Source organism: Cryptomeria japonica, chromosome 4 (genome assembly GCF_030272615.1).
Source record: "Cryptomeria japonica chromosome 4, Sugi_1.0, whole genome shotgun sequence".
In the NCBI taxonomy this organism is placed as follows: Eukaryota; Viridiplantae; Streptophyta; class Pinopsida; order Cupressales; family Cupressaceae; genus Cryptomeria; species Cryptomeria japonica.
In genome coordinates, this window is record NC_081408.1 from 225,017,949 (window position 1) to 225,039,978 (window position 22,030).

Genomic DNA, 22,030 nt, shown 5'->3' on the forward strand with positions numbered 1-22,030 from the left:
TGCATCTACACATTTGTCTTAATTTTTGAGGTTGCACAATTTTCTTATTGCATTGCCATATGTTTTTCAAAGTTGTGCAAGTGTCTCCAAGCAACATAATTATTTTGTTGCATTATACAAGTGTATTAAGGATGAGTTGTTGAAAATAGCTATGCAATTGTAGAAACTAGGATTTTCCTAAGTTTGAAAAACATGATTTTGATGCTCTTGGCTTGTGAAATGTATGTGGACCTAGATTCACTTTTATTGAGGGAGAAAAACCTACACAAGTGTTGATAGCTGAGATGAATGAGATTGAGTGCATCGCTTCAAGTTATGCTAGTTTACACCACATGGCTCACATGTGTGATATTAGGGTGATTATGAGCATAATCACAATGTTAGTGGAGTGGTGGGACAATGAGACCAACTCATTTCAACTCCCATTGGTAACATGATTGTGACTTTGGAGGACATCTAATGCATCCTTCACATTCCTATTCATGGTGAGCAAGTAGTATATTATATAGATACTAAATTAGATGTGATGGAGTGAGTGTTCATGGATGATGACTTGGATGTATTTTATGGAGAGTTTGACTTCGAACCAGTCAAGTGAGTATGATGCATACCCTATAGTTATAGTTAGCATCATTGGAGGCATATTGTTTCTAGATTAGTGATTATGTGGGTTTTTTATTAAATGGGTTGGTGTTTTGGAGTGCATAGTCATTGATGGTGTATGGTTTGCATGAGGTCCTTATTTATTAATTGTCCTATACAAAGATATGCATGAGGATATTTATACAAGTTTCACTACTATGGCATCTGGGGTGATATTACTCTATATTTGAGCATGTGATCATACAGTGGTGATTAGATCTACATCCCATACAACACGTGCAACAAGGAAACTCTATATATATTTTTATAGTGAGATGATTTCTCGGCATGAGCTAGGAAACATGTGTTATTGGCATAAGGTTTTTGATGATCTAAATATGGGTATATGGAGACATTGGCTAGATTACAAGGATTGACCAAATGATGTAGTCCATCTATTTTATTGTTGGGTACCTTGATTTTTGATAGATAAAATCATATACATCATTGAGTGCTACTTGGCAACATGTGTTTAGAGGTATTTCAAGTGGATGTAGATAGCTACTCATGGTATTTTCATGTTTGTGAGAACATATCAGAAGAGGCTATCTAGGCAGAATTTTTTTATCCAAACTCTACAATGGGTGATTTTAAGGGATTGATTCCAATAAGATTTGTGATGACATGTTGTAGACATCAATGTTATAGCTGAGTACTAGGCATGGTTTGAAGCTCACAAGCCACACTAACTACTAGATTTAAGTGATCAAATCCTTGTAGGAGGTGGACAAGGTGGTAAATGTGGAAGGAGGAGAGGGATGGTGAGATGAGGTAGATGGAGAGTTCAAAGTATAGTGATTGATGATTCTATTATGGGGGAGCTAGAGGATGAGCATGGATAGATCAAAAAGATTATAAATGTACATTTTCTTGGTGGACATGATAGGGTAAAAGAGGAGCAAGATTATCCTATAGATGAGTAGGAGGATAAAGTCTAGTAGGACCAATGTATAGGAGGCAAGGATGTGTTGATGGCAGAGTAGGTTATGGGCGGAGATGGAGATGAAGGTCCACAGGGAGACCAAGGTGGTGATGTTATCAAGGGTTTATAGATCTTGCTGGATACCACACTATCTGATATAGCTTGTGGGCTTGATGTTGTATTGATACATGTTTATATATGGTATATATATATATATATATATATATATAATAGATGATAAATTAAAAAAGGTGCCTTTGCAAAGGTCGAAAAAAAAACAAAATGGGGAATGTAAAAGCAAAGATGTGAATCAGACAACAAATCCTTTTCAACCAAGTATCGATATTTCGGACATTGTAGAGAGAGATACCATTGCCCTTCACCAAACAACAATTATCAATTGGATCCTTGGGAGAGTTCACATCAAGGTAGAAATTAGACAATGCATCAAGAAAAAAATAGGACAATAGATCAACAAAAATATAACTCCTACTGAAGAACTTTGTTCTAGTGGATTTCAACAACCCTAGCAATAGGGACAATATTTTATTAAAAGGCCCATGATAAAATAGAAGAGAAGTATATATACACACAAAAATAGATCTCAAACTTCAACCTCACGATATGAGACCAATTGAAGAATCAGTATGGATAAGATTATACAACTTACAATTTGAATACTTGTTAGAGGACATGCTAAAGTGCATTGCAAACTCAATAGGGCAAACCCTAGACACAAATATGAGAGATGGAGATTCTGCCCTTTTTGTACAAATAAAGATAATCGCCATTTATCAAATTATAAAAACAATTAACTTGGTGTCTCAAACTAGAGCCTGGACCCAAGATATACAAATTGAACAAAAGGAATTCTTTTGCTTAAGGTGTGGGAGTTGGAAACGCTAAGACAATGGGTGCCCTAGGCCCTAGGCACAAAGATGGACTCCCAAATAATAATAGATAAATAGTTCTCTAATGGAGGATTGGGTTGTATCCCCTGCCCCAAAGCACAAAGAACTACATACACCAAACAAGGGGATAAAACAGAAAGAAAGCAAGGAAAATAATGTGGATCTCCCATGGGTGAAAGAGAATGACATCAAAATTACCCAGAGAAGCCCCCAAGGGACACCCAAAAATTGTAAGGATGACAATAAATAAGGAGATGAAGGTGTGAGTGTTGATGGATCAGATCAAGGGCTTGATGAAGATGAACTAAACATTATTGAGACAAGAACAATATCATAATCAGTAACCAAAATTCTAAATTCCACACTAGTCAAAAAGAGGACCAAGAAGAAAACCAACCAATAGAAAATAGTGGAATGAGCACTACAGAAAGAACAAACATCCATCAGATCTTGACTAACTTGATACAAGAGAGTAGGAGCCTCTCTTGAAGGAAGATGAAGATCCTCACATGGAATATTAGGAGCTTAAATGCCCCTAAAAAATGGTGCAGGATCAAACACCAACTTGAACAATATTTGATCGATATAGTACTTCTACAAGAATCATAACTTGCTTCTAAATATGTTGATATTTTCATTGAATAATGCAAAGGATGGTCTAGCTTTTTAAATGATTTTGTGGGGGATTCAAGTGGCCTGGGGATCATGTGGAAAGAAAATAAATTAATTACCAACAACCCAATTATTACATAGAATTGGATGATGGTGCATGTATCAAGTCTTGTCTCCAATCTTTCCTTTCTATTTTTAATACATATGGGCTCATAAAGAAAAAAGATAAGAGGAGCCTATGGAATGCCCTCACCATGGCATTTGCAGTCATAGGAGAAAATTTCATTGTTCTTGGAGATTGTAATTCTATACTAAACTCCTCTAACAAAATGGGGAGCTTAGGGAGAGTATATCAAACCCAATTGGACTTTAGATACTTTATGCAAATAAATGGGTTGACAAATATCATCCCAACAAATAGGAAATACACACATAACAACAGAAGGGGAGAGCAGAGGGGCGAGCAGGAAGCTCGAGGGGGTGAAGATTTCAAACAAAGAAGCCTCTGGAGGAGGTGATGATGATGAAGATGACGACCATGATGCAGATAGATCCAGACTCTCCTCCTTCCGCTATGTCATTTCGATGGGTCTTGTGTCGGATTCCCACCGTTGGAGCGGGGATTTTCAAAAGGTATAGCATTGGGGATGGAGAGATCGTATGGGAGGATTGCTAGGGTTCGAGGGTGTTGGGGGGTTGGAGGTTGTGCTCCAATGTTCTTATTTTTGGGTCTATTTTTTATTTGGCTATGTTTCTTCAGGCTAGCTTTCGGGTTAAAAGCAAATATTGTGGCTAGAGATTTTCAGGGCATCTTTGAGGATGTCTTTGTTGTTGATGATGGTGTTGTATCTGGGATTGTATGTTCCATATCTTGATGGGTAGCCTGCTGAGCTCCTTTTTTTCTTTAAGGTTGCGGGTTTTGGATGGGGTCTTGGCTCCATTTTTCTCTTTATTTTGAGATCCCTGTGCTTCTATGCTTCTTTTTTCTTCTTGTGGGGATCTTCTTTGGCTCTAGTTCTTTTTCTAATTATGTTAGAGATCCTATTTTTTGGTATGGTCGGGGTTTGGTTTTCCTTTCATCTTTTCCCATTCTCTGCCCGTTCTATTAAGGTAAACGACTCTTCTTTTGAGGTGAAGAGTGGTTGGATAGGTAAAGATATATGGAGTTTTCTAGGATTGTTTGATGCCCTATTTCTTGAGGTTGTTTTCTATAATTCCTTCATCACCATTGTTATTCGTGACCTTAGTTGAATCTTTTTATTCCCTATGGATTTTATTGAATATTTGATGGAGGGTCATCATCTTTGGTCCAAGCGTGTTTGTACAAGCTTCATCTTTTCGATGGCCCTTTCCCTACTACCTCAGTTTTCTCTGGTTTGCCTTATAGAGGTGGCCCTATCTTCTTTTGAGGTGGAGATAGATGGTTCTGGAGATAACCTTTCTCCTATTGAGGTGGATTTGGGTGTTGCGATGGAGGCTGAGATGTGCTAGTGGGAGCTTGTTGGTGCCCTGAGGTTGGTCTCTTATTTGGTTTCTCTTCTTGATCACCTATTGAGGTGGTGATCTTGGAGGGTATAATGTGTTCAACTATGTTCTCTCTCAATACCAAGGTTATGGGATCCTTTCAAAAACCCATTGTTGTTGGTTGTGGGAGCCCTATAAAACCCACTCTCAAGGTTGAGGGACCTTGGAAAAACCCTGTGTTCTTTGTTTCTCACAGGGACAGGCTAGATGTTAGCAGTTTTCAAGGGCCCAGTTTGGCCAATGTTTATTTTTTGTTAGGCTTGGGATTTGTGGTTTTTTGTGGCTTGGAGACTCTATTACAGGTTATGGGAGCCTGGGAAAACCCTTCATGTTGGCTGAGGGTGACTGATAAACCCTCATTTTTTGTTTTTGTGGTCTACTATTTCTAACGTAGACCCTCTTCTTGGGCCAGCCTGTTTCGTAATGTTTTACACTTGATGTTTGGCTAGTGTTTGATTGGTTGTGACTACTATGAAGTTCTATTTATTCTTTATGTTGTCTTTGGGGTTTTTTCTCTGGATGATCATAAGTCCGTAAGGTTTTAGGTCCTTTCTAAAACATGTTGTTCACCGCTAGGTAGTCTTGTTCATTATTTGATGGTAGCTCTTTGGTTGTAAGGGTTTTGGGGCCCCTTCAAAACCTATTTTATCCTAATAAAAAATAGAAGGGAAGCTTAGACAAATATTGTTGAAAGACTGGATCACTTTTTGGTATCCGATGATGGATGGCTAGTCATATCCATCCAATTGCATAGATCATGACAATCCCAATTTCCAATTATTACCCAGTCGAATTAACAATTGTTGATGAGGCTCCATTGTCGAGATGTCAATTTTGATTTGAGAAAATGTGGTCCAGGAGGAGCGATCTAATAGATTTAATAGAAAAATGGTGGGCAAAATCAAATACATATCAAGGTATAACAATGCTCGCATTCAACAAAAGGCTTCAATATATTAAAAACAAAGTCAAATAGTGGAATAGAGAGTCCTTTAAAAATATTTTCAAAGAAGCGAAGCAAATAGAACAATAAACGAATGGGTTGAGTGAATATGTAATAAATCACAAGATGATGACAAAGAAATATATAGAAGAAAAGGCACTTTTAGCCAAATACAAAGAAATCCTTGTCAAGGAAGAATGTTACTAGCAATCCAAATCAAGGGAGACATGGCTCATGGAAGGATATGAACACAAAAATTTTCCACAACACAAACAAGATGGAAAGAATTTGTAACAAAATTTCCCAAGTTAAAACACACAATGGACAAATCTTGATGAACGCAAAGGAAATTTAGGAGAATGGCATGGAGCACTTCCCAACCCTACTAGGAGGAAAGGACACTGCTAAGAAGGTAAACACAGATGTACTAAATAGTATGCCAAAGAAAGTAACTAAGGCCAATAATGAGTTTCTCTATGAAGGTCTATCACCCACAAAGAAGTGTGCAACACCACTTTCCAACTGAATTTGGACAAGGAGTTCGGTCTATTATGACATTGGTATTCCAAGTGTGTTGGGGGTTCATGGGAGAAGACATCATCAATTTGGTGGAAGAATCGTAGAAGAAGAGAAAGATCTTGAAAGATTTAAACAACATGAACATTGTATTGATTCCTAAAGGGGTTGACTATATTTGATCTTCATATTATAGGCCAATCTCTAGGTGCAACACGGTCTATTAAATTATCACCAAAATTATGGCAAACAAACTTAAGGTATACTTCCAAAACTCATATTCCTAGAATAGAGTGGCTTCCTCCTTATCCTTAGAAGGAATATCATTGATGGAATAATCATTTCCCATGAAATCCTACACTCAATAAAGAAGTACAATCTGAGAAGCATGCTACTGAAAGTCGATATTAGCAAAACCTATGACAAGGTACGTTCTCATTTTTCTGGTTAAGGTAATGTCAAAATTTAGATTTTGTGATGCTTAGCTAAAATGGATCTTTGCATGTTTTTCTAAAATAAGGTATTCAATTTTAAACAATGGCCTACCATGTAGTTTTTTTTATGGAACATGCAGCCTAAGGCAAGGTGACCCACTATCGCCATGCCTTTTTGTCTTAATGGTAGATTCACTAAGTTTTATGATATCAAACGTCGTCTCATAAGGACAATAAAACAGTAAAAGGTCTATCAATGGAATGGGCTCATTTACTCATGAATTTTTTGTTGATGATACCTTCCTCTTCAACAATACAACCACTATATAATCAACTATCATCGAATGTACTTTAGACAAATACTCTAAGGTGTTAGGACAAATCATCAATGAGAAAAAAAATTAAGAATTTTTTTCTTTAACATGGGGGATGCAATGCAACAATGAATAGTTGATATCCTTAAGTTCAAAGTAGAGAAACTACTAACAACATATCTTGGAATTCCACTATTCAGTGGGGCAACACAAGACGCACTCTGGAAAGAAATGACAAACAAATGTGATAGGAAAATGAAATATTGGAAAGGTGGGTGGATAACAATGGCTAGAAGAATTATAATTCTTAAATCGGTTGTGGAAACAATACCAATTTACATGCTCTCATGTGTAGAGATAACAAATAGTATGGCAAAGAATCTAACTACCCGACAAATACATTTTTCTTGGGAAGGAGCAAATGAGAAGAAATGATTCCCTTGATAATGTGGGTGGAAGTGAAAATTCTAGGGAATTTGTTGTAATAGGAGTTTGAGATATCCAAACATATTAACTTTCTTTGGGGGATAAGTTAATATGGAATATGTATTGCAATCCCATAGTGATGTGGTACAATTGTTATAGCACAGGTAGCAAGACAACTTGGAACCATCATGAATCCTTGCAATGGCAGATTCACAAATGGGCTCATTGATTTGGAAGTTTATGAACAAATGTAGGCCCTTGATCATGGGTCATCTCACATGGAATATTGAAAATAGGTCTTCGACCTCTTTTTAGCATGATTCATGGAACAAATATGTCCTACTATCAACTATCGATGGATTGCAGGGGATAATATTTGTCACGGAATCAATGTATGAATGCTTAGTGCATGATCATATGGAGATTTTATGAGAATAGAACATTCCCACTTAAAAATGGAGGAGCTTCAAAATTTTGGATGAAGCCAATAGACAATGCCTGATGAGAGAGTTGGAGAACATACAAATTATGTTGGGAAACATAGAAGATGTGGTGGTCTAGTGTGTAGCCACTTCAGGGGAATACTCAACCAAGATTGGTTATGTTGTGTCACCCAAAGAACAAGAAAAATGTCCATGACCAGTCATGATTTTCTAGAACAAAAACATCCTTCCAAAGGCAGATGTGTTTGCATGGATAGTAATGCATTATAGAATATTAATAGGGGACGGATTGTTAAAAATAGGTTTTGTTGGTCCATTCTGCTACCTGCTATGCAAGACAAATAGTGAGATAGTAGATCATTTGTTTGCACAATGTGACTATGCTAATAAGTGTTGGAGGAAATTCCAATAGGATTGTTGGAATGGGAGGGCTCATTACCAAACATAATTAGAGATATCTTTACTAGTTGGCCAACTCCTGACACCAGTTCATTATGGAGTGGATTGTGGTATGCGATCATGACATCAATCATTTGGCACATATAATAAGAATGCAATGCATGAATTTTTACGAAGACAAAATCAAGCTTGGATACCATCTTGACAAAAATTGAGATAGGAATAAGTGAACACCAAAATATAGTAATTGCTTGAAAAAGGTGCAAATACTACTCGACATGGGATGACAGAACGTCCACAAAATGGAAACATCTAATTCCTCCCAAAGGCGATTACGCAAAATCAAAAGAAGATCGAAAGATGGTAAGATGGGACTCGCCCCCCTCTAGTAGACTAAAGTTAAATTTTGACGAGGCATCTAAGTCAAACCTTGGTAGGTTAAGATGTAGATTCATAATCTGCAACCATAAAGGGTCACCAATTTGGCTAGGGGTGATAAAGGCTCTAGATGACACCAATAATAATGTTGAGTTTAGAGTGTTATACGAAGGAATAGATGACAAAATCTGAATATCATAGATATTGAGAGAAATTCAATTATCATCATAAATGTTGTCATGTCCAATATAACTCTAAGTTGGAATTTCCAACTATAGATTAAGCACATCAGAGAACAACTTGATGGGATAGAGGATTATACAATTAGACATGTTTATAGGAAAACCAACTAGGCAACAAATTTCCTATCTAAGCTAGTCGACAAAATGTCGGAAACCATTATTACTATAGATAACAGGCATTAGGAAAACATACAAGACATATTAATCAAGGATCAGACTGATGGATAAATGACTACTTAGGAAGGATAAATTCTTAAGTGGATTTCTATAGATTGCAAAGATTGATGGGTAGTGGATTCGAAAACAAAAGGATAGGGTGAAGGAAGTGAAAAGCACTATAAAGCCACCACCAATGAGTCATGAAAGGCAATAGTAAGTGTTATAATGGCAAGATCATATACAATATTGATGGTAAAGAATGACTCCATCTCCATCCCTAGGATCAAGTATAACTGGAAGGAAAAAAACATGGGGGACTTACAGAGGTAGTGGAAAGCATGCAAGAGGCACTGTTAGCTAACAGGATCGTCACATATCCATATTTGGTTTGCATCAACAAGGAAGCTTGGAACCCTGCACAGATTGAAAGGCTTCAAGAGGTTACGGAGGAAATTTGTATCTTGTTGCATTCTCTCTGCCACTAGCAACGTAATTTTTTCCAATCATGTTAGGATATCACAAATATAAGCTTTAAATTTCATAAGTATGTCCATCATATATCAAATCCTACATATACATGGTTACATCATAGTCATAAGATGAAATTATAATCCATGGCATTACACTAAAATCATAGCATCATAACATATACACATTAGATCATAAATATTCTCATAAAGTATCATATCATGCATAAATAATTAGGTTAGTATCGTAATACATAAAACCTTCATGCATGTGTCTATACATACACACATTACATCATAAAATAACATGCATAATCGTATAACCATATCATAATATAAACACACATAATCATTTAAAAATCACATAGGAAACATATAAAACACATATATTTCCACAAAAATGGCATAAGATAAACATGTATAGACACATGTAAATACATATATAAGCAATAAATTATACACACATGTAAATACTTATAAGCAATAACTGATTTACATGTTATTTACTTGTAAATACTTACATGTGTATATAAATTACATTGCTTATATGTTTCCATGTTATTTACATGTGTATTTACAAGTATTTACATGTGTATATAATTTATGTAAATTATTTACATGTGTATGTTGCTTATGTGTTTCCATGTGATTTGCATGTGTATATAATCTATGTTAGAATAATTTATAATTATTTAATACATCTACTCATAAGATAGATCGAACAATAAAAAGACTCAAAGACCAAACATATCAAGAACCATTTAAATCTTCTATCCAAAGATAAGTGCTCGAGTAGGATAAATATTATTGAGTGATGCTTAGTGAGTTTGCTACTACTGAAATAAGAAAAACACAGGACCTATTGGATCATGAGAAGGAAAAAGAAAAACATTTGCAAAAGGAAGTAGAGGAAGAAAGAAAAAAATGTGCACAAATGAAAAAAGACCTACACAATGCAAATGATAAAACTAAAACTTTGGAAGATAGATTGAAAGATAATATGAAAAATATAACGAAGTATATACAAGAAAACATTTGGCGGAAAATAATGCAGAGGAGTGACAAGTTGTGTGAATGGTTTGAATTGAGTGAAAGTCTGAGAGTAATTTATATGAAAATCAAAGGGCACTTTGAGAAGAGAATACATGTTTATTCAAAAGAGGATATGGCAAAACAGATTTTGCAAGTAGTCTACAATACCAATGACAGCTACTTGGGATCCAAGGGAATTAAGAGGGCATTGATGCCACAGTTAAGACATTATCTATCATTCAAAAATCCCAGAAACTAAGGGAAACATCAGAAGTTATGGATAAATGTGGCAAAAAGATATTGAAGCTACAAGAAAAGAAAACTAATTTGATTAAACTTGGTTTGCCTAAGACCGATGACCCATCAAATAAATTCATTGGAAAATAAGCCTACAAAAAAAACATGGAGATAAAAATGAAGTCTGATTTAGACTTGCTTCCTAAGGACACAACTCCCCAAAGCTTTCTGGAATTCATCCAACCATTTACAACTCTGAATTCGGTATTGGGTGAAACAGTGATGTCAATTCACTCTTCTAAATATGGAATGTTGACGAAGTTGCAGTTGACTTTCCATAGTTTACAGAATATTGACCTTCCATCAGACGAAGAGTGGAGCACCCTACAAAAACTGGCAAAGAAATCTTAAGAATCATAGTATGTATTGCACAGTTTTCTTCTTTTACTCTTAATTTCAAGGTTTTATGTTTTTTATGTTTGGAATTTGGCATCGCTTGAAATAACTTTGTTTTATGAATAGGAAAAAACCAGCACTCACTATTGCTAAATTGCTAATCCAGCCTATGAATCTATGATGTACAGTGCAAAACTTCAGCCTATAAATTTGTATTCTCAAATTCTCCCAAGCTTTAACATTTCTGTATTTCTCTATTTCTGATTACTAGGTTTTGGGCACTATTATTATCTATATTTAATTTTTCATGGCGTGAATTAATATTTAATTTTGAACTATGTTTTTTTAACAGGAGACATCAGACATGTAGCAGTTGTTAAATTTCTTATCTGTCATGTGATGGCCATTTCAGTTTGTGTTGAGTTTGTGATTTTGATGTTGAGTCTTCACATGTTGCAATTCAACCTGCAGTTGTTGTTGCTCCCTTGTTTCTATAAAAGGGAATTCAGGGTCATTTGCAAAGGGTTTTGAAACTTTATATTGACTTTTGCATGGAGAATCACACAAATTGGTGTATTGCTATTGAATGAATTGTATCATATGGCTATATGTTGAAATAATTAATGAAAATCTAAGTTCTCGACATGTTACATTACCAAACATGGTTCTGAAATGTATTACTATTGAATGAATTATATCATATGGCTATATTTTATTACCAGAAATGGTTCTGAAATGTATTACTATTGAATGAATTGTATCAAGGGAGGTTGGTTTTGCATGGAGAATCACACAGATTGGTGTTTTACTATTGAATGAATTGTATCATATGGCTATATTTTGAAAGAATTGATGAAAATCTAAGTTCTCGACATATGTATTACTATTGAATGAATTGTATCATATGGTTCTGAAATGTATCGCATAGATTTGAGAGTCAAACATGTCTAAATAAACAATAAACATCTCTGTATCAATAAACACATTATGGTCTTTTATTATGCTATTTTAAATCTGGAAATAGAAAGTTGAAAAATATAATTACAAATCAATATTAAATTCTAATTGCAAAAAGTAATATGCTATTGTAATATGAATGATGAGATACAGTAATAAGATTAATAAATACCAATCTCTTGCAGTTTCCATTCATCCTCATCAAATTCAAAGCTTTCTTGATTCTTGTATGTGGTTTCTTCACTTTGAGTCTGCATACCTTCGTTGAACTGCATCTCAATGCTACGAGTAGGTCCAGTCCATGAGTCAATAGTCCCACTGGCACTTTGGTTTGAAGTGTTTCCCAAACCTCTTCTTTCACATTTGGACCTTCAGATTTGCAGTGCCCTATCGTAAGGAAAAGTGTGGACATCATACCTAGATGTATAGAGCCTCAAACAATTTTCCAATTTTCTATCTAGTTTGTTTCTTAGCTTCGATTTTAGGAACCCCAAAGCATTGAAAACTCTCTCATCTTCCATTGAACCCAATATCATGGCAATACATAAATCAGCAAGCTTCAAATATTCTGGCATTGAATCACGCAACGATGTGTTCTCAGCTACATATTTCCAAAGCCTTGTTACTTATCTCTCTTCATGGGGGTTCTCCATTTTTCCATATTGTTCTCTCATAGTGTATGCAAAATGAGATGATTTCTCTCGAAGACGAGTTTCGTCTCATATTCCATTTATAGTTACTCCATTCAGTTCTCTAGATATGCAAAATTGTTTTATCAAAGTCAGTAGCTTACTTCGAAAATCAGTTGCACTATTGAGGCTCTAATAATGAGGAAACAAAATAGACATGGCTTCGAGTAGGTTGTCAGGAGGGAATCTGCTTCTAATTTGTGAGGAAAGATCATATGCAATTTTCTTCACAGAAGTAGTTACAGTCTCAACAATCTTGTCGAAATATTCCCTTGTAACTCTTGCTAGTTGCTTCCTGAGGCGCTTTCCTGGTTCCTCGGGGTCGACTATGGCATAGAAGTGCATTGGTATCTCAACTCCATGTACATTGGCACATACCTCCTCGTCTGCACCGATTTGTAAAAATTTATCAGGATTGTTCAAATCCATGAGTGTCTGCCACTTAACAAATTTTTCATCAAATAGTGTTGGTTGATTTTGATAGAGATTTTTGAGGGTCATGCATGTCATCTTATGCACCATAGCATATTTTGCAATATACAGAGCTCTTTTTTGGGCAGCTTTCATAATATTCCTCACTTCCTCTAGCATGGGCATAAGAGCTATTAAAGCTAAGAGTGTCTCTAGATTACTTAACCTCTGAAGAAGGTCAGGAAATTTCAATTGATCTGATTTGTCGCGAGTTGTGTGAAATAGTCCAATCAAGGATGGATATTCTGAAAAAACTTGATGTGTTGGACCATCCAAACAGATCCATCTAGTATCATTATCCTTGAGAAGCTTGTTCCCATCAGTTATTCCATCAACAAAGTGTTGAAATTCCATAAATTGCTTGGGACTTCGATAGAAGTGTGAGTAGATCTCTCTGATTAAAATTTTAATTTTTTTTACCGAAGCAAACTTGCTCACAATTCCAAAAGTTGGATTCATTTTGTGAGCCATGCAGTGAATTGCAATAATGTACGGTGCAAATGAAGTTTCAATCTTTGTACAAAGACCGTTCTTGTGACCTTGCATTACTGAAGCTCCATCTACTCCAACACAAACCAATTTTTTGGCTACTGTCATGTCATCCATACCTCCATATTCAATTAAACTTCTCTTTACTAGTTGAAATAAATTTTCTGTTGTCGCACTCTCCTTCATTTTAGCAATAGATAGTAGATGAGGTTGGTGGGTATGATTCTCTACTGTATAAACATGCATGCATACCCATGAAGTATTGTCTACTGTTGTAACTTCGTCTAAAGAAAATGCAATAAAGTTTGACTCTCTTATTTTTTCCTTTACATTTTCTTTTTCAACCTCATCAAGACAACTTGCCCATTCACATCCACTGTTTACTGACCAGTGTCTATTAGGATAGTTAGAAACTTTCAAAAAGTGTAATAAACCACTAATTGATGAGAAATCTATCATCGCACGCCCTCTGCTCCAAATATTAAAAACAATGCTTAGCTGAACAACTTTTCCCAGTTGTTCTATTTGCATTGCTTTTCCAAAACTAGCTTCAATAGAACCTTTAACTTCAGTAGGCTTCATCTATATTTTCTCATGAAAATAATACTCTTCGGCATTCCTCACATGCTTACATTCCTCCTTTGTTTTCCATCTTATCACTGATTTTTCAACCTCGTCTATCATTTGTTTTTCATAAACTTTACCCATATGCTTTTCTATGGTGTCAAATTTTAGTTGCAACCTAATTTCCTTGTTATGTTTCCAAGTGCAAATCTTACACTTGCATTCTATTGGAGGCTCGCCTTCAATTGGATTCTCCACTGGTTCAATGAATGGATACTTTGATGCCCAATTAATTTGAAAATTCCTCACTAACATATCCCATTCCCAATCCTTTTTTGATTGTGGTTTATCCTTTTTTGATATGGCTTTTCTTTTCCCCTTCCATGCATTATCATCAATGGCATTATCACCCAAGTTGATTATATCATTCCGACTAACTTGGGCATCTACCAGATAATCTTCTTCAAGATCATCTTGATCTGAGATATCAAGTTCGTCATCGTCTTCAACATGCGGTGTAGGTTGCGAATTTTGTACTTGTACTTGTGATGATGTACCTTCCCGATTTTCACCACACTCTTTTCCAAAGCCAAAGTACGAAGAAAACGTTCTGCTTTTTGTTGGCATCTCATGGCCTTCCCCACATTTAGGTTTCCTACCCTTCTTCCTGTTCGACATCTCCAACGAAATAAAGGCTGCCAAAAAAATATCAATTTGTTGAAGAAGCAATAATAGACTATAAAGTATAATATATGTTTCATTGGCCCTACGACCTGTTGGTGTAAATAATTATTCATCTTGGATATTATTACACTTTACTTAAGTTTACTTAGGTACATGCATTTCATAGTAGTTTGGATATGAGACACTTGGGTGTTTGTGCCACATTGGGATAGTGTGTGTAGGAGAATTTTCACCTTTTATGGTGTTGATCTTGTTGTTACACTCCACATTCAGTGGGTGATCCACCTCATGTGGAATATTATATTATTTCTCCTACCTACCCATACCTATTTCCTACCTACCCTTTTTTCTTATTGAACCACATGTCATGTTTGTGTGCTCACATATCCATATAGCCTTGCCTATATAAGCAAGCTCATATTCATTGTATGTAATGCTTAATGATCCAGTTGATCATATTTTTCATCTTGATAGAATACAGTTTATTTCTATCATATATTTTGTCTCTCTTATTTGTGCTTTCCATTGCCTCTTGATTTTGGCAAAATCTCACATGGTATTAGAGCTAGTCCATGTCTCACATGGTATCAGAGCCATTAGAGTGTCATTGGTTTGCTAATTGAGAGAAATTTGATGCTATTTGGGGTTGTGTATTTTGGATTTTTCTATTGCAGGTTATTATTGAAGCTTGATGGGTCAAATCTGAGGTTACCATTGAATTGAGGAGGACCAGGAAAGTCAGTTTTGCCTTTTATTTCATCCAAATCGGACTTCGGAGGCCAAATCTAGAGGCATTTGAAGTTTGACGCTGCAGCGGAAATTTTTCAGAAATTATAATTTTGCAGGCAATTTTCAAATAGCGATATCTCACTCATTTGGACTCGTTTTTTCAAGCAATTTTTTTTGTTTTGGGGTAGAATTTCATGATCGGTACAGTGGTGCAAAATTTTTTTGATTTTTGGATACAAGGTTCTCGGAAATCGCGAAATCCCAATTTTTACAACTTTGGAGGCTTCGTTTGGGCTCATATGGACTCCCTTTCAGGTGCCGTTTTTTTAGAAAGTGCATATTTTTTCATCTACTTTCATAATCTGCCATCTATTTGTAGTGATTTTAAGTAGAAATTGTACTTTCAGTATTTAGCCATTTTTGGCATATTTGGTACTTGCATTTTGCTTGGATCTCAGTTTAGATCACTAGCAGTATTTGTTGAAGTCTCTTAGATCTCATTTTGAGAAGTTGTATGAAATCAGAAGTCCACTTTGCCTTGTTTTGCAAGTGGCCCATTGTATATGCACTAAGTATAAAGTGCCAAAATCACCATTTTGGGGGGATTTCTTGATTGAGTATTTTGGGGGGGTGTCTTGAGTGATTGTACCTCTCTCTATCTTGTGTTTTTTCATTTTGGTGCTATGGGTTCTCCTAAATTTCCACTTTTAACTCCTCATAATTATGCATCATGGAAAATTAAGGCATGGAGTAAACTAATGGAAAAATGACTCATTCATTATGTAAATGAAACTATTACAGCACCACCTGATCCTAAGGTTGATCCTAATGCTCAAATTGAATGGCTTACTAAGAATGCTATGGCACTTGGAACACTTAGAAAATATTTATCAGATGACCTCATTTTTCACATTGATAAGTGTACAACAATTAAAGAGGCTTGGGATATTTTAAAGAAATTATATGGTCAAGTTGATGAGATTAAGGGCTACAAGCTTGATAGTGAATTCACAACTTTGGATCCCAAGGATTTTGATACAATCCAAGATTAGGTCACAAAAGCAACTGAGCTAAGAGCAAAGCTAAAGGATTGTGGAATTGACAAAAAGGATGCTCAATTGGTTTATAACTTGTTGGACAAGCTTCCTTCAGAGTATGCAGCCTTTGTATCCAGCTTTCACACCCGTAGGTTAGCTCAAGGTTCCTCATACACTTCTCCCTCATTTGATTCATTCACGGAGATGTTGATACTTGAGCAATCTAAGTTGACCATGATGGGGATTCTCAAATCTTCAAAGTCACAAACTTTGGTGGCTAACAAAGGGAATCAAAGTAATCAAGGAAAAGGCAAGAATCAAAAGCAACCTAAGTCTAAACCACAACAAGGTGATTCACCATTCTCACCTAAGAGGAAATCATATAAGGACAATCTTTTTTCTGGATATTGCAAGAAGTCAGGACATGATGAACATCATTGTTATAAGAAGGATATTGATGAGTTGAAGAATCTTCTTGAGAAGAATAGAATCAACCTACCTTCTAGAATGTCTACATCGGCTTCTTCTTCCAAGGATAAAGGAAAGGATCACTCTTTTGGGACAGATAAAGGAAAGGGACAAGCTCTTTGTGCTACTACATGTCATGATTCAGGGAGATGGCTTCTAGATTCAAGGGCTTCTCATCATATGGCATCTTCGCAGTCTATGTTTTCTACATTTGAGCCTTGCCACATGCCACAGATTTTGTCTACATTTGAGCCTTGCCACATGCCACAGATTTTGATGGACAATCATACATACATGGATGTGATTGGGAAAGGATATATTGCCATTGGGGATAACTCCTTCAATGATGTGTTGTGTGTACCCCACTTGATAAATAATCTTCTTTCCATCTATCAAATCACACATGGGGCAACTAGGAAAACTGTGGAGTTCACACCTGATTCAGTTATCATTAGAGACTTGGAGAGTGGAGCTATCATTGCGACTGGGGTGGTTGATCATGCATCTCGGTTGTACTCTTTTTCAGATTTTGGTCCTATTGATGAGGTTGATTCTTCCTATGTTGATGATTCAGATTTTGAGGAGAACTTTGGGCATTTGAACTTGGTGATTCTCACATGTGACCCCGTTCTTGAGCCTTGCATTTCAACTCCTTCTATTGATACCACATCACCTATTGCACCTGATGATGCATATAGTGCGACAATTTTGCCTTCATGTGATTCAGTGCAGCAGGATATTCATTGTCTTCCAGCTTCAGATTCACGGGATGATTACTTGACAGACATTGCAGGTTTGTTTATGGAATCCTACATTGCAGATTTGGGAGACATCATTGATGACATTCATTTTCTCTTTGATGAAGATGATCCTTCTTTGATTGTTGCAAGGGATCACTCTAACCCTCTTGTGCATTCTCTACATGATCAATCTTTAGAGGTTGACATGATTGTGGATACTTTTGTACAACACTTGGAGGAGGTCTCTTTATCTTTTGAGGAGACATATGAGTCTTTGGATATTGTTCTACATTCATCTCCACTAGATCTTGGAGTGTCTTTTTCAGCAGTGTGGCACAGTTTACCACCTTTGGAGGGGGTACCTTTCAACATCGACATGGGGACATTTGAGCAGTTTTTAGAGATTCCTTTCATCATGAGTTTTCTTCATACATCTTCCCTTCATGATTGGGGAGACTTCATGGATACACCTTTGGTTTTGTTTCTTCCTAAGGGGAGGAATGTTGTTCGACGTTCATGGAGCAGTTTCTTCATTCATCTTCGAGCTTCTATCATTGGAGCAGATTTCAGATTGAGGGGGGGCTTCCTAGTCTCTCTTATTATTCTCTCATATGGGGGGGACTTTTTCCTCACATGGGGTTTTGTCCTTCACATTCTTCTATGAGAGTTATTTGTATCTAGTTTTCATCTCTCTTTTGGGGGAGGGTTTTTTCCCATTGGGTTTTTCTCTCTTTCCCCGCTTTGTGAGAGATTTCCTTGCATTGGTTTTCATGCATTTGCATTTGTACATGGGTACCTAACATGGCCTAGTAGTCAGGACCCATCTTGCATTGCTTAGTTGCATTGTAGACTTTAGTGCATTCCCCTAAGTTGCACTTAAGGGAGGGTGTTGGTGTAAATAATTATTCATCTTGGATATTATTACACTTTACTTAAGTTTACTTAGATACATGCATTTCATAGTAGTTTGGGTATGAGACACTTGGGTGTTTGTGCCACATTGGGATAGTGTGTGTAGGAGAATTTCCACCTTTTATGGTGTTGATCTTGTTGTTACACTCCACATTCAGTGGGTGATCCACCTCATGTGGAATATTATATTATTTCTCCTACCTACCCACACCTATTTCCTACCTACCCTTGTTTCTTATTGAGCCACATGTCATGTTTGTGTGCTCACATATCCATATAGCCTTGCCTATATAAGCAGGCTCATATTCATTGTATGTAATGCTTAATGATCTAGTTGATCATATTTTTCATCTTGATAGAATACAGTTTATTTCTATCATATATTTTGTCTCTCTTATTTGTGCTTTCCATTGCCTCTTGATCTTGGGGTCTGAATGTCTCGGCCGACCACTTGGCACTGACGGATCGCCACTGAATAAAAATTGAACTCAACAGTGTAAACAAATATAGATAAATTCAGAATAACATTATAACACTTCAAAAATATGATCGCTCACCTTTAGGTCACTAGCAGTTGTCAATGCAGTCAACAACAATGATTTTCCTTAGTCTGAAACTTCGCTATTGATCAAAATTCAGAGCCTAGAACCCACCAGATTTTGTAGAGAGATCTGATCTTTGCATGTATTTATACCAATCCGTATATGGCGAATTCCGTGGGAATTTTATATGGTATACAAATATTTGGCGAATCCCACGTAACTATAACACGACTTATGTAATTTTGGAGGTGATTATGGGTCATCCAAATAATTGGCAAATACAATATAGTTGGCGAAAGTTAGGGTGAATGGAGACACACGTCGGCAAAATGTTGGGCGAATTGGATCCTCCTAGATAACAAATCTTCACATGCCTATAGGCGAATTATGGTCGTCTATTAAGGCAACCTCAAAGAGTGTAGGCGAAAAAATTAAATTTACTGTGTGTCCACCGTATATTGTATTGGCGAAATCCTCGCATAGAAACATTTAATTACATAAAACATATGGCGATCGAGTCGTGAATTTGACAGAAACTGATAATGTTCTAGCGACATGGCCACCCCCAATCGATACAAAATATTCGCCATTTCCCAGGTCACCGACGTGAAATATTCACCACTAAAGTAATCCCTGCTTAGTGTGTTAATTAGGTCTTTGTCTAGTCTAGGCAAATGACACTTTATTGGTGGATTGTGATGCATGAGGGTGGTTTAGTTTATTCATGAGTGCATTATAGCAGTAGTTTCACTCAAATTGGTATGTTTATGATATGTGTTCTAGAAAAAAATATTTCTTTTGAAAACAAAATTCAAGGATCCATTCAAAATTCTCTGTCAAGGAAAATACCCCCAATTAGGTATAGGATATTATGAAATAGATGGATTGACTCTTTTTCATAATGAAATGGGATAAATAGACTGATTGTATTATGAAATGTAATGGGATGAATAGATGCCAAATATTTACAATGTCAACCCCTACTAGGGATGGTGGAATTTTATTATGAATGGAATGTGTTATGAATGGATGATAGGTAATCAACTAAGATTTGATAGATAATAGAGCATAATTTACTACACATGGTACCTGTTTGCCAAATTTTCATCATAGGATAGATTACTTTTCTTTACTTTCTTATTTTTTTGATGTCACACAAGACACTTGTTTTGCAGGTTTTCATCAACGTGATTTCCCCAAGGTGCCACCTTACCAAGCTTTCACCAGAGGGCAATTGTTTCTCTTTACTACTTTTTGGTAATTTGGTCATTTTTTTTTTATTTTTTGTATTTTTGGTAATTGGGAAACTCTAAAGATTATGTATAACAATTGCAAAGGTGCATGTTGTTGATAGGCTATTCAAGAGGTTCACCTTCAAGAGTGGCAAGTTAATATGCACCCAATCTGAATGTTGATGATGACATACATGGGCCTAACTAGTTTGGTTCAAACTTTCCTTTCTTTTCTCGATCTTGTTGATTATTTGGGTTTCCTCTTAGAATTAGGTCACAACCTTCATTTTTTTTTCTCTTTAATCCTTTTCTTTTAACTTCTATGGAGATGATTCTGGTGTTACCTATTTTTTTGCCTCAGTCAAAATAGTCTCGTGCAAGGGTCTATGTCTTGTTAGAAAAGAAATTTTATGTAATCCTAAGAGTTTAAAAAGGGTCTCAAAATATATACCCACATTCTAAAGTCAAAGTCAATTCCCATGCATAACTTTGGAGGGAATCATAATTCAAAAAGATCAAAAAGAGGCTCAATATACTATATTAAATGTCTTATATATTTCCATGTTACATCTCCTTGGTCTTTGAATGAGAAAGAGGCCACACAGGTTTCTTTTGAGAGCTTTTGGAAGGAATTTGTAACTAAAGCATTTAGGCTTCAGTGTGGAGTCGAGGTCTGGTTAATCATTGTGTTAGTTCAACACGTGAAATAACACTTTGCAAAGAAGGGGAAAAGCCCTATTTTTTGTGAGGTTTCAGTTCAAGCTATGATGGCAATCATGGACAAACGAGAATTAATAATGAACAGAAATTTGTAGCCATGTTGAAAGAGAAGACTTCATATTACATGCACAGATAAAGTTAATAGCGGATTCACCATGCAGAGAGAGCGGTCATCAAAAAACTTGGTTGAAACTTCAATCGGATCGTATTTGAACTCTGCAGAGATCAGTTCGATGAGACAGTTGTTGAGTCTCATTGAAGTCAGTCATTTCACTGTGGCATCTGTGATCGGCAGGACCAAGAAAGCAGTTAGTCGAAGTCTTGTGGTTTCACCAATCTCACCAATTTTGGTGAGACCATTGTGTGGTCTTGGTGACAAAGATCTTATTGTTGCAACATAGGATTTCAGCAAGACTAATTGAGCAGTTGGCAGAAGTCATGGTTCCTACCAATACCGATGTGACTTTGAGTAAATCTCAAGTGGCGATAAAGATAGCTGTCACTGTGATATAGGATTTCGGCAAGACTAATCCAGGAGCAAGCCGAAGGAATCCTTTATGTCGATAAAGATCTTATCGGTGTGACTTCACTGTTCGGCGAGACAAATCAAGGAGATAGCCGAAGGTTTAAATCTTGCTGATAAAGACCATGAGATAAAGAGGTGGGAATCACGTTTGACCTGCGTTGTTGATCAAATTGGAGCTTCATTGTGAAAATTCTTTCAGGCCCAAGGACAGTCACAATCAAGGCAACAAAGATTAATGAAGAAATTTTCAAGCAAAGAGTTGCAGATTTAATA